The sequence below is a fragment of the Anser anser genome (genome assembly GCF_964211835.1).
Source record: "Anser anser genome assembly, chromosome: 6".
Lineage (NCBI taxonomy): Eukaryota > Metazoa > Chordata > Aves > Anseriformes > Anatidae > Anser > Anser anser.
In genome coordinates, this window is record NC_139726.1 from 26,536,193 (window position 1) to 26,541,059 (window position 4,867).

Genomic DNA, 4,867 nt, shown 5'->3' on the forward strand with positions numbered 1-4,867 from the left:
GAACAGGCTGTCCAGAGAGGTTGTGAGGTCTCCATCCTTGGAGATATTCAAAAGATGATGGGACACAGTCCTGAGCAGCCTGTTCCAGCTGACCCTGCTTTGAGCAGGTGGTGGGACTGGACAATCTCCAGAGATGTTTGCTGACCTCAGCCGCTCTGTGATTCTTTGAAACAGCACTCCCTGAAATCCTGCTTAGCTACTGACAGGTTTGGGTGGTTTGGAGTTGTCATCTAAGTCTAAGAGAAACAGAGTTCCATTGAAATTAATTAGCAAGTGCTCCTTTGTCTGAATAGATCCCAGGTAATTTTTCCACTTCCTCCAGTGTCCTTTTCTGCTCTGTCACCTCAGGCCTCCTGATAATTATATAACAAGTACACTTCAGGATGAAGTGATTATAGACTGGGAGCTGCAATCACACTCTGCACAAATCATATTTTCACCTTTGTATGTGCTGTAGACCTGTGACCTGGTTGCAGCACTGTCATATGCATTGTGTAAGAACAAAACCTCAGTCAGTACCTCTTAAGCCAGCCAGCCAGGCTGCTCTTTATAAAACCAGCAACATACCTGCTTCAGTGTCTACTTGAGGGATCTAATTATATGAATATAGCCAGGCCATGTCTATGGGTGCATAGCTGTGTACTTACTGTTCAAGTAGGAAAACCAGAAAAGCACATTATGTATACACACAAGTGGTTGCCTTGTGTAGGTTAATAGCACTCAGAGCCTACAATCTGGAGTGTCTAGATAAATGTGTACAATTACTTTGTAAAACTGAAAGGGATTCTCTTTATCCATGATGAAATTTGCCTTCAAGAATGCTGAAGCAAGAGATACTTGGCTTAATACCTGTAGGAGTGAATGGTAATAGGACATGGATTCTACTCTTTATCTTCATAGAATCATTCTCTCGGACTTCGAAAAAGCCAAGAGTCACTTGAAAAAAAAGTAATGCATTTCCTAGCACAAAGAGCCAGATTTTATCTTTTGAAGTATGCAGTTTGCCAGGAGGTGAGTGGTCAGGAATTCCTTGCACTTTATAGAAGGAATCAAGCTCAAGTTTACTTTGCATGGAACTTACACAACTACTGAAACTCAGAAATCTGTCATTCTTTTCCCAGACTCATTCCTTTCCTTACTGTTAGAACAACTGTGTGCTTAATTTTCCCCATCTGATCGAGTACCTGCTTCACAAAAAAGAGACTCCGATCACCTTCTGTCCAGAGATACTCAGGAACAGTAAATAAGTAACCTTGTGCCACCACAGCAGAGGCGGCTCAGCAGTATGGCAGCATCCAAACCCATGGGGAACAGGGCTGAATGCAAAGCCTCTCGTAATGTTAACCCTGCAGCATGATGCCTGGTATACAGAGGCTGACAGCTGTACTTGTCCAGGAGGGACGCCCACCAGTCAGTACAGAAACATCAGAGAAGCACGATCCCCAGCACCTTGCCCAGACCTGTATGAGGAGAGAGTGGCAATATGTGGTTAACAACAGAGGACTGTGGGCCAGGATGAGAAAGAGCCAGCTTGGAAATGCATGTGGGGGAAACCTCAACAAAAGGGGAATGTAACCTCACTGCTCTGCAAAATCCTGGGAAACATTAATACTGCGGTATTAATTGTAAGTCACAGGAAATTATTATAGAATCGGTTAAGTACATGGGAGGTCATATTTAAGATGCTGAATGCAGTTTTGGTCACCGCATAAAAGAAGGATATTATGGAAAAGTACCAGAGGGCAACAGGGAGATTCAGACACGCAGCAGTTTTTAGAAAGGTTAGGTAAACTGAATCTGCATTCTTTACCAAAAAAAAAAAAAAGGAGAGAGAGAGAGAGATTATAGAACTTATTAAAGTACTGCAGGCAACTTCTGAGAGAGGAAGAAAAAGCTGCTGTAGTCTACTTGAGCTAGGGTGCATGAATGTCATCAGCAAAGGAGCAGACAAACTAAAAGGACTGAGGAGGCACTTCAAGGAATAAATTAGCTGGGAGAGAAACAGAGAGCTGCTAAATAAAAAGTTGAAACAATGTGAGGGCAAGGGAATTATTTAGAGAGGGGAAAAAGTATGGTCTGACAGGATAAGATAACCTTGGGCAGTTCTTTTTAAATAAGAATAAAATATTAATCCAGCTGGGTTTCTGTAAGCAGCATACTGGAGGTAAAGCATGCTTCGCTGCTTAAGGCACCATTGGAGGAGTAGCATTAAATGCTACACAATAATCAGTTGACCAAAAGATGTATCTCTCTCTTGATCATGAGAATGGGATTATACCATCAGCACAAAAAAATCTGAGAGGGCTGGGAAATGCCACAAATTTCCTGTTTTCTCAGTTTCCTATAAATTAGATGGCCCCACAGGACTAGAAGGGATAACAGTTCTCCAAAACCCATGAATATTACCGACTGCTGGAGGAAATCCCCTGGATATCATAGCATGTCAGAAGGTCTGAAACATTGTTTTTTGGGACTGCCTGCTCTCACGCTGTGCTTACAGGCACACCCGTGTGGTAGCACAGGTTTTTTCGGGAGTCACGTTCCTCTCATCTTCCTGCGGAAGGAGGTACTACGGAGTGTGAGTTCTCACAGAACACTTCGGAAGGAAAATCCTTCCTAGCTCGATCGGACTGATGTTTCTAGGGATGCTCCCTCGTGTTCTTTTGTTTCCTCGCCTAACCACATCTGCCCAGTACCAGATGTGAAAGCCTGTTACAGCCACAGATGATGTCAAACCGAGCTTTTCCCAGCAAGATAACTGCCCTAGGCTCAGTGCAGCCACGGGATGGAATGTGGGAAGGGCCCCACCAGCACCTGAGTCAGGCACCTTTAGGTCTGGTCAGAGCTGTCCTTGTTGGACTCTCCAGCTGTGGGGCAGGCAAGGCAGGCAGCTGGCTGAGGGAGGCGCAGAGCAGCCGGGGCTGCTTTCCTCGGAGCCCAGCCGCCAGCTAAGCAGGGACCAGCACGGTGCCGCCTTTGGCCCAGCAGGCAAAGGAGCTCTCTCCTCTTCTCCCTCAATTCACAGCAGGTCTCTTGTGGCTCTCAGGCACTTCATAAGCAGCTCTTGAGACAAGAGAAGCTGGCCACCCCTCTCTGAGACCCCCTTTTCTGGTGGCACTGGCTAGAGAGGTTCCCTTGTGCTTATCTGAGGGCTGCCAACAGAGTGCAGGAAGGGAGTCTCAGCTAGAGACAGGTAACGCAAAGCAAAGGACTCTACTAAATTCATGACACAGCAGTGGCTTTATGGCATTAGAAGGAAAGGGAGCAGAAATGTGCTCTCTAACAGCAGTGCTGGAGCGAGTCATAATCAAACTGGGAACCGCTGAACTTCTCCTATTGTTCCCCCAGGTCTTATATACCTTGACACGTGCAAATACACTGCGTGCTCTCCCAGCCACTAATCATGCTGCTATGAAATCCCCCGTAACGAGGAAAGGCCAGTTTTACAATGACACTATCAAACATGGTGGGAGCCTCCGCAGAAAGGGCAAAGTGAGGGGGAATAGTTATTTACATCACCATGGATAAAGAGCCTCGTGAGACCTATTTCAGTGGCTCGATCTGTGATACTGAAACAAGTAGGAGCCAACAAGCCGCGGGAGCTGCGGAGCTGCTTGGGCAGCCTTCATTTTTTATGCAGATCTTGGAATTTGTCGCCACTTCACAAAAAACATAACTAAATAAAATGGCTGGGAGGCAAACAGATTTGAGTTTAAACAACATGAATTTAAAATACGAATAACCATCTTGGTAGATTAATCAATCCAAATGTTGGGGTTGTTGTTTGGGGATTTTTTTTTCTCCTCTGCAGCTGTATCTTGCTAAGTAACACATTTCTATTTCAAGGCTGTTAATACCGGAGCAGCTGCAACACTCTCTGGGAATTTTTAAAAATCATGATGAAATTAAAGGCAGAGACATAAAAACAAATCCTTCACAGCTACCCTGGCTGATGGCATTATAACAGTAACAGTCATTTTCAGTACATCATTTTCTTGGCAAATGCTACTTTTAGTCAGTGCAAGTCATAACACTGTATGTGTCTTAATGCATTTTCCTCTTTGCCACCTAAAGATAATCATCAAATATGAAGAAATTGAGCTTCATGGTCTCTCTTCGAGGGGGAGAATGTACTTTACCTCTTTCTTTTTTCCTTTCTTTTTTACAAAGACATGGAGCAACTGACTCACCAAGCTGTCAGTTATACCAGGTTTGGTTTATTTTTTTAAAGAGGTCTGGGTTTCTAAACTGTGTGCACTTAATTGCATGGAAACAAGAGCTGTGATTACAAGCACAAATTTGTATTTGCATATACGATGATGAAACTGGCCAGTTTTGTTTAGTAACTTGATTGTAGGAGCTGGGAACGTGATTCTGAGCTCCTAACATTTCACTCAAGTACAGTTTTTTGAAAATAAAAATAAAAATCAGATGCTGAGTTACCCGCCCACAGGTACCTAAGAAGCACAACAGAGGCTAGGAATGGAGCACATGCCATTGCCCTGTGTCTTCTGTATCAGGAAAATAAACCATCTTTTTTTTTGAAGCCTATTCAACCACAGAGCTGTAGGATCGATTGCTTTCAACGTTTGTTTGAGACGAAGAGCTAGGAATCCAAACTTTCACATCACATCAATGCTGTTCAGAGAAAAGAGATGAAAGAACAAGCAAATCCTTTCTCCACTGAAAAAGAGTTGCCTCCAAACCACCTTTCTTCTAGGCTGTCAAAAGCCTCAACAGTCTCCAAATCACCTGTAAAACCTGAAGCTCTTCCCTCTTTAGCATTTGGCAGGCATTTACACATGGAAATAGAGCCACTACCACTGGGAAGCACCATATGCCTAAGACCCAAAATACATTAGCCATT

At 44.0% G+C, this 4,867-nt stretch overlaps 1 protein-coding gene across 1 annotated transcript in view; it reads right to left on the reverse strand.

Moving 5' to 3' along the window:
* RAPH1 (Ras association (RalGDS/AF-6) and pleckstrin homology domains 1) overlaps positions 1–4,867 on the reverse strand; it is a gene marked incomplete at its 5' end in the record, with an annotated part of 344,080 nt that overhangs the window by 272,206 nt on the left and 67,007 nt on the right. The window lies entirely within an intron of this gene.